Source organism: Callithrix jacchus, chromosome 21 (genome assembly GCF_049354715.1).
Source record: "Callithrix jacchus isolate 240 chromosome 21, calJac240_pri, whole genome shotgun sequence".
Classification (NCBI taxonomy): domain Eukaryota; kingdom Metazoa; phylum Chordata; class Mammalia; order Primates; family Cebidae; genus Callithrix; species Callithrix jacchus.
This window is the reverse complement of record NC_133522.1, coordinates 2,998,363-3,011,061: the sequence shown is the minus strand read 5'-3', so window position 1 is coordinate 3,011,061 and position 12,699 is coordinate 2,998,363. Positions and strand designations below refer to the sequence as shown.

General features: G+C 35.2%; 1 non-coding gene across 1 annotated transcript; it reads right to left on the bottom strand.

Annotated features, from left to right (window-relative positions):
- Nucleotides 1–12,117: 12,117 nt before the first annotated feature.
- Nucleotides 12,118–12,221, bottom strand: LOC118150009 (small nucleolar RNA U13). The gene has a single exon (XR_004737778.3). It is a non-coding gene; the product is annotated as a small nucleolar RNA U13 (small nucleolar RNA).
- Between the last annotated feature and the right edge of the window lie 478 nt (nt 12,222–12,699).

Sequence of the window (12,699 nt, the reverse complement as noted above, 5' to 3'; positions counted from 1 at the left end):
AAACACACTGCCACGTGTGTACCTATGCAACTGTCTTGCATGTTCTGCACATGTATCCCAAAACCTAAAATGCAAAAAAAAAGATGGTAATAGAAGTGCTTATTAATAAGGTATATTTAATGTACTGTGAATGAAGAGATTGTAACCGTGTGATACATTTATACAATTATAGAATGAGGCAGATATACACTTGCATGAAAGGATGTTTATATGATCGAGAGAAGTTTGTAGCGGAGCTTGGTGGTGCCTGCCTATAGTCCTTTTGCTTCAGCCCAGGAGTTTGAGGCTGAAGTGAACTATGATCATGTCACGGCATTCCAGCCTGGGTGACAGAGTGAGATCTCATCTCCAAAGAAAACTATTTTTAAAGAGTTTTTAATAACAATCTTTAAAGGGCACCCATTTTTCTTTCGTTTATAATATAAAAATGACTGTTGATTAAATTCCCAGCATCTCCTGTTCTTTAGTGAGGGACTAAATGGCTGGTCTCAATGGCTGGTATTATTGTTTATAAAAGTGACTTGCACTTGATGGAGCGTATGTTGGGAAAAAAACATTATCTTTTAGTTCTATTTCCTACAGTCTTTTGAAATCCTCTTATAAAATATCATAGTATTTATTATATGAAATGTTAAAATTACAGTTTAGATATACCGGGTTAAATAAACTATTTCTGTTTACCATTTTTTTTAAATGAAAAAGAAAAACCTCTGCTTTAATAATTGCATACACTATAACATTATACAGATTTTAATTCAAGCTAAAAATACATTTTTCCTGGTTAGTGTATTGCTGCATAAGAAACTACTCGAAATTGGTAGCCCCCAAAAGTAGTTTTACTAGTCTCAATATTTTGTTGATCAAAAGTTTAGACAAAGTATAGCGGAGGTGAATGATGTTTTTGCATAATGTTTGTGATCTGATCTAGAAAGTTTCAATTGCAAGATTGATTCAAATATCTGATGATGACTCCAAAGGTTTGAGTGGGGCTGGAAAAGATGAGGATGAGGAATTCAATTTCCAGGTAGATTCTTTGCTCTCCCATCTCTCTGGGCTGACACAAATGAGAAAATGGAGTGTGTTGACTTCTAAGTGGCTTGTTTGTTTACATCATGGTGACTGGGTTTCAGGAGGAAGCCTTCTGTGAGAGTGATCGTTCCACGAGAAGCCAGGAGAAGATGTATAGTCTTTTCTGACTTTACCTTGGGTAGCAGTTGTTATAAATTCTGCCATATCTTATTCCCTAAACCATTCATAATATTGTTTAGATTGAAGGGGAGAGGCTGCAGACTCGGCCTCTCAAGGGAAGACTGTAAAAAATATTTGCGGCATTTTTCCAAACTGCCACCTTCAGAGAGAAAATAGTACAGACCAATATTTTTTATTTTAAGAATTAATTCAGAGTAAAAACATAATATGATTGTTTTATTATTATTATTTATTTGTTTGTTTGTTTTTTTTGAGATGGAGTTTCGCTCTTGTTACCCAGGCTGGAGTGCAATGGCGCGATCTCGGCTCACCACAACCTCTGCCTCCTGGGTTCAGGTAATTCTCCTGCCTCAGCCTCCCGAGTAGCTGGGATTACAGGCACGCGCCACCATGCCCAGCTAATTTTTTGTATTTTTAGTAGAGACGGGGTTTCACCATGTTGACCAGGATGGTCTCGATCTCTTGACCTCGTGATCCACCCGCCTCGGCCTCCCAAAGTGCTGGGATTACAGGCGTGAGCCACCGCGCCCCGCCCGACGGTTTCATTATTGACTGTTATAAAAATATATTATTTTCATTTGATGAATTTCTTGGATATAAAGTTTAAAAAGTCAAATCTTTTAATATCAACACAATACAACGATTTCATGACTTCAGATAGTTCTTCAAATAAACAGTTTCGCCTCGTTACTTACCTAAAGTCTAGCAAAACAAAGTTTCAAGCATTCAACTTATTCTGTAAGTTCTTATAAAATAATAGTGTGACATTTCAGAAGCATAAAAATTATCAACTTTTGTCGATTCTGTTCATCAAAGGTCATATTTGCATCATATTAAATGAATGTACTTTTAATTTTATATTGCTTAGTTTTAAATACTCCTACTGAAACCAGTCGCTTCATAACAAAGATAAGCCGGAATCCAACACCATCTCCAGAACCACATGAGTACTTTCTCCAGATACCTGGACCCACTCTTCAAAGGGAGGAGACAGTAGAATGAGGCAGAGTTGAACTTCTCATTGAATGAGTGTTTAACTGTAAGAAGTTGCTTTAAACAAAAGAATTCGATAGCATGCATTAGCAAGTTTAGGTTGCTACACTGCCTTCCTGCAAACACTCTCTCACATGCTTACTACATACTACAGAGTATGGTAGCAGGTTATGATAAGCAAGAATAAGTGTTCTCATAATAAAAATTCTATTTTCTTTGAATTTCAGAATAATAATGTTTAAAATAGTCACTCAGTTCCATTTGAGCCACTCTAAAATTTTCAGAGATGATTTATGCCCCTGGCTTAAACTTAGCTAATTATGGTGACTCATTAACCAACTTTTAAGAAAAAAATGTGATTCTAAAAGAGGTTTTAAATTATTTCTATATTCTATAGGTGAAGCAGAATTCATGTAAAATAATTAATAAAAAATTCTTAATGGCCTATTAATTATATGAAGATACATCCATTTATATTTGGAATTTGGAAGCAATGGGCAGAGACAATGAGAAAGTAAAGTGCCGCTCATGATTTTTTTAAATGGATGTTTTTTGGCTGTGTGCTGGGTGTGATAAAACCTCAAAGTGGCATCAAACAGCCTGAAAACTGACACTGATCTTACAAAAGGTCTTTGAACCCTAAGACTTCCACCAGTCTTCACGTTATTCTTGGCTACAGAGGTAAGAACACTGTTAAATCACTTATAGAAGGAGCCTCCCTATCCTCTAACTGAACTGCTGCAATGCAGCTTAACATTTTATTCCGTCTCTGTGTCAAAAGCTGACCCATTCGATGTTCAATCAGTATGCGCTGTAGCACTTTTTAAAAGTAAACCTGGGTCTTTTAGTTGTGCCAAAAGAGTTGCTTGATTTAGCATAATTTAGAGCTATCTGAATAGAAATTAATTCTTAGTAATAATGTCGGTTTCTAGATTAGTAAAAGTAAATATTTTAAAGCACATGCAAATGTGATTTGTGCAGAACATTAAATATTTAGATATGTCATATATTGTTTAAAAATCCACCACATTGCTCTCCATGTGCTATGAGTGCGCATAGATTATTTATGTAATTATCTTAAAACTGGCTCATGGAAAGTTACCAAAAATCAAAACCTAGCATTAAAATTAGAAAATAGAAAGCATAGTTCAGATTTCCAACATTATATAGGTTTATACTTTTAAAAATTCGAGTAAATGAGTATTCACAGCCAGAAAGTATAGTTTAATTATTAAAATATAAACATAGTCTTGTGAAAAATAAAAACTTTTTCTAGTATTTGCTTTCATATTTATATGTTCAAGTTATTTAGCTTCTTTAAAGTTGATCTTTTTGTATGAAAGAGTAAAATAATGAAAAAATGTTTTAAAATTCAGGCAAGACAGATAATCAATTATCAAAGAATAAAAAAGGATATTAATTTGAAATAAGTACTTCTGCTATTAACAATATATTCATAACTCAAATCATTACATTTAAGACTATACTGCACAGAAATTTATACTATATACTTTAATAATTTGAAGAAAACATTCTATTGATAATGTGGTACAGTGAAAGTGCGATGATGAATGAATGAAAGAAAAACAAAAATACAACTTGAGAAAACATGTAAATAAATGTTTTAAAATATGTAGAATCACACAAAATTGATTATGAAAGTCGTCTTGTATTTTTCATTTTTTTGTTTTACTATTTCCTGTGATACATTTTTTCTACTTGATATCATAAGCTATTATATGTATAGATTATACTGTTATACTTCAAATAATCGAATTATTATGGTATAAATGCAATGTTTTCTTATAAATTTATTTTTTGTTTGTTACAGAATGTCTTTTATGTACATATATTTTATCTGTGTGTGTGTCTATATACATGACAGTTTATTTTTTAATGTTTTTAAAAATTATTATAGGCATGTAATAGTTACATACATTTATGAGTCACGGGCAAGCTTGTTTTGATACAGGCACGCAATGTGCAATGATCAGTTTCTTTATCTGATTCATGTTAATTTTTGTTTCTTCCAGCAGTTGGAGTATAAAGAGCTAGCTGCCTGTTCTGCTTTTGTTGGTTTTAGTTTTTCCTGTGTCCATTCATTTAGTCAATGTTTACCTGTGGAGTAGCTATCCATTAAATGCTTGGAGACATGTAGAATCATCTAAGTTTCCAGTTCTCATTCTGAGGATTAGCGGAGAATTTCCCTGATCACCAGACCTCCCTTTTCACTCCCAACCTGTAGAGTGGAAAGGACTAGATATATGTGATATGTCTAAGTTTTGAGGAACCTCCATTTCACTCCCAACCTCTAGAGTGGACAGGACTAGATATAGGTGATATGTCTAAGTTTTGAGGAACCTCCATTCTGTTTTCTACAGCTATCACACCATTTTGTAGCCCCAACAGCAGAATACAAGGTTCAAATTTCTCCACATCCTTGCTAACATGTGTTATGTTCTTTCTCTCTCTCTCAGGAAACAGCTGCTCAATAACGCAGAAAATTTTAAACATAATAAACAACAATCGCACAGAATATTAAATGACACAGGCTGACTTTGAGAAAAACTGCAGAGAAATATCCTTTGATAAGCTTACAAATGCCTAAGAATTAAATCTAGAAGTGAGTGATCATTTACCAAACATCGAACAGTCACCAGGTTATTTACATGCATCGGCTCAACCTATTCCTGTCTTCAGCTACAGGAGATTGCAGGCCTTATTATTCTCATGTCGCAGAGCAGTAAACTGAGGTGTAAGGAGTCTAATGTACAAATGGTTGGTGTGAATCCTGTAACTACAAGGTCTGCCAGGTAATTTTAAGATGTTAAGTACACAAGAAAGTAAGTTTAATTGTATTCCTCATCCAAGAATGTATATGATAAAATATCATGATATAATAAAAAGTTGGGGTCAGGCGTACTAACTCGTTCCTGTAATCCCAGCACTTTGGAAGACTTGAGTTCAGGGGTTTGAAACTACCCTGGTCAACACAGCAAGACCTCATATCTACAAAATATAAAAAATTAGCCAGGCATTGTGGCACATGCCTGTAGTCTCAGTTACTTGGGAGGCTGAGTTGGGAGGATTGCTTGACCCCACAAGGGGAAGACTCCACTGAACTATGATCGTCCCACTGCACTCTGCCTGGGCAACAGAGTCAGATCTTGTCTCAAAAAAATTATAATAATAATAAATTGGATCTTTTTTTTAGCACCAAAGACTTCCTTAAACTTATAGGCTAAGTCATTAAACTCACATCAAAAGCATTTACAATATTATTACTTTGTAGTAACAGTCTATAAATCACAAACAGTAAAATTCCCAGTACACTGTAAAGAGTAGCTATTTTTTTAAAATATAATGCTGGTATTTTTCTGCTGAACAAAATGAAAACATATAGCAGTATAAACATTTGCTAACTAATTAAACTCTTAATGTAACCCAATAGTATCTGAATGGCTCATAGAAACATAAGTATCATAAGTATTCTATTTCATAAATTACTATTAGTTTATTCTATAGAAACAATTTCAAATAAGAAATATCCCCAGTATTTGAGTTTTTGGTTGAAACTACCTAATGTTACATAATATGAATAACCATTTACATTATGCTGATTTATAATAAAAGCTTCTTGAGATAGCAGCAATTATAACTCCATTGAAATTTACAGCGTTTTTTAGGCATGTTGTAGAATGTTAAATTAATTAAAATTCTACTTAATTTTGTCCTAGTGAGATCAGTGAATTTTAAGATGAGGAAGAGTCACGCCATTCTCAAAGATACATTTAGCTAATTTCTAACTTTTATATTTGTATCTTAGAATGTATTGCAATTTTATAAGCATCTCTGAAAAGCGACAACATATTTTCACGAGTTGTCAGGTTTTTCTCCACAGTTTTACAGTTTTGAAAAAATATTATAATTTCAGAAGTCTGTAGGTAGTACACAAGAACATAATCTAAAGTATTTTCTAATTATAGAAATAATACAGGCAGCTGAATTAAGATTTTGAAAAATGTAAGAAATAATTTGCAAAAATAAAACACAGCTTTAGCAAGATTGTCACTAGTTATATCCTTAGTAAAAATTTGAATGTATTTATATTATTTATAAAATTCTAAACATGAGAAAAATTGAATTGCTTTACTTTCGTACTTCAGTTTCTATTTTGAAGATTAAATAACTGGGAAGACTTGACATCTCTCATCAGAATCACTCAGTATTGTTTTCAGAGGCCTTTGATTTTTGTTTTAGCAGCTGTTTCATAGACATATTTTAACATCAAAATTATTTGCTATAACTTTTGTATAATATTAAATACAGTTACATATATTATCTGATTCCCTCCACATTTATCACTTTCACAGTTTATTTTATAGTCCTCGGTTTATATTAAAATTTAAAATTTCCTGTGCTAGATAAAAAATATACATAGAGGAAAAAAGTTTACTTAATTTCTTTAAAACATAAATTTTCTGAGAAACTCACATTAAAGTGATTCACTAGTATATTTTACGAATTGCAATTGCTATTGAAATTCATGTGAGGAATGCCTTTAACCAATTACATTTACCACGTTCACTCTATATTCACTATAATCAAATACATACTCTATGCTGAGAAATTATAATGTTATTGTTCTACACACTGTTAAGAAGTTATGACATTATTATAATTTTATAAATGTAGTACAATGAACTAATCACATAGAAGAAATGACTGATGGCTTTGTTTACAAATATATATATTTAAATTGCAAGTGAGAAAAGCGATCCAAAGTGGTCTCATTATAAAGAGAAAATAAATGTTGTTGTGAGTCCAGTGGGTGTTGGAAGGTAAGTGGGTTAAGCACGACTGACAAGCTGGAGAATGGGAGAAAGAGAAATGTTTTCTAGCTACTTCATCCTCAACAAAGAGTGAGAACACATAGGAGAGAGCACAGGGCATGGACAAATTTAATTTGCAACCGGAAATGTTCCGTGAAAAACTAAAATGCATTATTTTTAGTCAAGAAAGCTTGATTTAATATGCTCATTTGATTTCAGGAGAGTCACACACCAATGGAGATTTTTTTAAAAAGCCAGAAATGCTGGGAGCTTCTGTGTAGTAAGAAGTGAGAATGGCCTTATGCTTGGTGGGAGATAAGATTTTAAAGATACTAGGAGAACAGAGGGTGATGGCTTGGTGAGGAACAGAAATCTAGGTCAGCTCTTTGCCAGCATCCCAGAGGTTCAGTGGTTGTGTAGTCACCTGACAAATGACAATTAAGAACTAAATGTGAGAGATGCAGTAAGTGTCTCAATGAACAAGCAGGCTGTGTAGGAGTCAGACGCTAACCATTGACTTCTTCACCGCTACTGAACCAGACACTTACAAATACACCAGGTAGAGAGGGGCCCTACCACCTTTTACTTCAGAGGGTCCTCATCTTACGAAACACCTAAGGGTTAGTGCCCATGTAAAATGACCAAGTTTGGAATGTTTAAACAAAAACTATCTGAAAGTATTTGACTGTATTTAGAAATATGAAAAGTGTGATTTTTCACCTTACCTTAGTGGAGAAACTGAAACACACCCCAAAATACGAATGTCCAATGATTAAATAAGCTTCTTATTTTTAAAAAAAATCTAAATTGTTATTTGGCACTAGAGAAAATGGAAGACATACTTTATCTCACTCTTTAGAGTTTTATCAACATAGCAACTGTTTTTTTCTTTGAGACAGTCTAACTTTGTTACGCAGGCTGGAGTGCAATGGCCTGATCTTGGCTCACTGAAACCACTGCTTCCCAGGTTCAGCTGATTCTCAACCTCCTGAGTAGCTTGGATTATAGTTGCCCACCACCAGGTGCAGTGGCTCAGGCCTGTAATCCCAGCACTTTGGGAGGTCAAAGCAGGTGGATTACTTGAGGTCAGGAGTTCGAGATCAGCTTGACCAACATGGTGAAACCCCATCTCTACTAGAAATACGTATCAACTTTTATGATGCCTTCATATGTCCCTCCTGACATCTTCTAGTCATGGCACTTCTGCTCATTTACCAGTACCAGAAACTTGATGCTGGTGCTCCGACCGCTCGTCCCACTTTGTCCCAAGACCCTGTGTCAGATCTTTCCAGACGTTCTTTACAGTCTTTGCCTACAAACATGATAAGCTTTCTTACTTGGTAAAATATGCTCAGGCTGGACGGGGTGGCTCATGCCTGTAATACCAACACTTTGGGAGGCTAAGGAGGGCACATTGCTTGAGCCCAGGAGCGCGAGACCATTTTGGGCAATGTGACAAAACCCATCTCTCCAAAAACTTAGCCAGGTGTGGTGACCCGCACCTGTGTTCCCAGCTACTTGGGAGGCTGAGGTGGGAGGATTATTTGAACTCTGAATGTTGAGGCTACCCTGAACAAAAATTGTACTGTGGCATTCCAGCCTGGGTGACAGTGAGACACTGTTTCAGAAGTATATAAATAAATAAATAAAAATTAAACCAAAAAAATAAATGTTCAAATTCCGATAGTTATACTACTAAGATTTTATTGGCAAATGACAGTTTAAATTGTTACTTTCCAGAAAATATTGTATTTAGGAGAAAATTTTATAACATAATGTGTTAAATTTACAAGCATGATTATGATGGAAATGATAGATTGATTGCTTCTCTTAGAGCTTCATTTCAATATCCAGGTGATTTTTTAAAAGTCAATGTGTATACTATCTCTTGTAACCTAACAATTTTTGTTTTATTCAAAGGAATTAAGATAGGAGCCAATACAGGGCCACAGACATAGGCACCGACATCTTCAGTGACCTGGGCGCCACCATCTCAGAATAAGACCCTGAAAGAACTTAGGCATAACTGCAATTCTCAGACCTGTAATTTTCCATTGCTTCTCTCTACTTCCCCATAAACCTCTGACCTTGGCTTCTGTACAAACTGCTTGCATAACCCCCACTCCTGGAAAGAGGATGTGGGTTTTCAGCTTAAAAGCCCTGCTCCCCTGAGTACGGGGCCACGGGTTGCAGAGACATGAGTCCTCCATAGTCGCGGGCAATAAAGACCCTGTAACTGATTTGACCCTCTTTTGTCTTGCTGGTGATTTCTTGCTCACTCAGTTACAGCAGAATCAGTGATGGAAAATAATATTGTGAACACCATAAAGATGGGTCCAACTTAGCCAAGCCATCTCGATCGTATTTATAGGACATACTTTCAGAGGTGAAACTTCCACAATAAGTAGCAGATTCCATCTGAAGGAAAAAGAAAGGAAACTTTCAACATGTTTTTGTTGTTTTGAATCTCTTCTCATCTGTCTCCTCCATTTTAGTTTTTCTCAATTTCTACTTTATTTTATAATAGTCATATTATTCCTTTTTTTTCTCAGTACTGTCTCCTGGTAAGAATATTCACTATTTTGAGTTTCATGATATCTTGAAGATTTTATATTCAGTCTTGAGAGCTTATGAAAGGCAATATTTAAAGATATGTTATATAATTTATTGCTAAGTGTTATGAAAATAAATGTGTAAAGATCATATTGAAATGTAATCTTTAACTGAGTTAGAAAAAGAGCATGGTATACCTTTTCAATATTATAAGCCTATTATGAAATCCACAGAGTTATATAATACTGTCAAGTAACATTTAGTCATTCAGAGAGAAGTACTGCTTGCCTTTCACTAAAGCTGAAACATTGGTATATTCCTGAAATGAAAAATAAGGTTGAAATATGAGGCATTCAAACTGGCACCCACCATAAATTGTTTTACTGATTACACTGCCATATGAAACGGATGCATCTGCCATTTTTCACTACTCCTGTTTATATGAAGTTGAGTTTTACTCATTTCAAATGATGACATTCTAAATAATACTATGTTTATGTAAATATTTTTGTTTTGTATTTGTATTTGCATACAATACAAAATATTGTATAACTGTAGAAAAATATAATGGCCACTATGAAAACATAATTCTGTTATACAAATACCAATACCTCATGTTTTCCTGTTTAAAGATATGTTTTTTCCTTAGATATGCCTATCTACTGAGTAGCATATTAACACCCTCTTCTAATGGAAATGTCCCTCCTGATCATTGCAACTGATGTCCGTTCGAAGGCATTATTATGGCTCAGGTGTCTCTATGTTTCACTTGTCACTGATTGTAATTACTAGGCACCGAATTGACCTAATCCGTAGGACTGATGAAGCTATGGCCTAGAAGCCAAAGATGGCCCACCACCTATTTTTATAAATAAAGTAATTCTTTGCTTTTTTTTTTTTCTGAAATTTTATTTTGGTTTCAGGGATCTATGTGCAGGTTTGTCTTATGGGTAAATTATATGCCACTGGCATTTGCTGTAGATTATTTTAGCACCCAAGTGTTAAAATAAGCACAATACCCAAAAGACAGTTTTTTTTACCTCCACCCTCTGCTCACCCTCCATCCTCAAGTAAACCCCAGTGTCTATCGTTCCCTTCCTTGCGTCCGTGTGTCCTCAGTGTTTGGCTCCCATTTATAAGTAAAAACATGTACCTGTTTTCTGGTCTGGCATTAGTTTGTTTAGGGTAATAAACTCCATCTCCATCCCAGTTGTTGCAAAGCACATGATATTGTTTTTGTGGCTGCATGTATTCGACGGTGCATACGTACCACGGTTTCTTTATTCAGTCTACCATTGGTGGCATCCAGGTTGATTCCACGTCATTACTATTGCGAATAGTGTTGGGATAAACCATATCGTTCTTTAGAGTAGAACAGTTTATATTCTTTTGGGTATTACCCAATAATTGGATTGCTGGATCAAATGGTAGATCTGTTTTAAGTTCTTTGAGGAGTTGCCAACCTGCTTTCCACAGTGTCTAAACTAATGTACATTTGCAATAGCAGTGAATAGCGTTTCCTTTTCTCTGCAACTTTCCCAGCCTCTGCTACTTTTCGGCTCTTAGTAATAGCCACTGTGACCCGTGTGAGGTGGTATCTACTTCGCTTTTGATTTGCATTTCTCTAGTGATTAATGAGGTTGAGCATGTTTTCATATTCCTGTTTTGCTTTATTTTATTTTATTTATTTATTTATTTAATGGATTGGAGGTTTCAGTGGGACGGGAGAATCACAAGGAATCAGGTGTTCAGAGGAATGTATTGAGTAGAGGTGAGGAACTAGGATGTTGAAAAGTAAAAAAAGGAGAGAAGGAGAGGAAGAGAGAGGAAGAAAAAGAGGGAGAGAGAACAGGAATATTGCTTCATTCTAAAAACAGGTATTAATAATGGCCGATCAATATTTTGTGTTTTTAAAATGGAGAACTCTATAAATATTTATTGAGTTTACTTGTTTCGGATCTGAGTTGAAGTCCTGTTTTGCTGTGCTTATGTACTCAACAAAGTAATTTTGGAACAAAGTGATGGTCATTTCGTCACGTATTGTCTACGGCTTCTTTCAGGTTAAAAGGTACTTAGAGCAGTAGTTAGAAATATTATGGAACAAAGAACCTAAAATATTTACTCCCTGGCTTTTTACCGAAACAAAAATATATAATTATTCATTATGTTGTTTTGTTTTAGTGAACTTTTGGTCAAGCTTTGTCGCTACAAATCATCCCTATCTCTGCTAGTATTTCCCATTTTAAAATGTACTCTGTCTGATATTGATATAATCACTCTCCTTTTCTCTTGGTACTGGTTGAGATAATGTATTTATTTTACGCTTTAAGTTACCTATCTCCTAAAATATAAAGTGGACTTCTTTTGAGAATCATGTAGTTGAATCTTGCCTTTTTATCCAACTTGATATGTTTTGACTTTAATTGATATATTTATTCTATTTCAATTTAACACAATAAAAAGTTTTATTTGGTTTAGATATCTTATCTTCCTACTTGATTTTAATCTTTCCATGTATTCCCCCGCCTTAGGTCAGATGGGTAATGTGCCAACGTCGTAACAAGGTTCAAGGGTGGCACATCTCACACAAGCATGTGAACACCTAATCATCACACTCATGAACTACAAAGGGATCGTATTTTTTTGTTTTTTAGATGGAGTTTTGCTCTTGTTACCCAGGCTGGAGTGCAATGGCGCCATCTCGGCTCACCGCAACCTCCGCCTCCTGGGTTCAGGCAATTCTCCTGCCTCAGCCTCCTGAGTAGCTGGGATTACAGGCACGTGCCACCATGCCCAGCTAATTTTTTTTTTTTTTTTTTGTATATTTAGTAGAGACGGGGTTTCACCATGTTGACCAGGATGGTCTCGATCTCTAGACCTCGTGATGCACCCGTCTCGGCCTCCCAAAGTGCTGGGATTACAGGCGTGAGCCACTGCGCCCGGCCCTCCATTTATTTATTTATTTATTTATTTATTTATTTATTTATTTATTTTTAATTTCTTGGCCAAGCGCGGTGGATCACGCCGGTAATCCCAGCACTTTGGGAGGCCAGGTGGGCTGATCACGAGATTAAGACTATTCTGGCCAACATGGTCAAACCGCATCTCTACT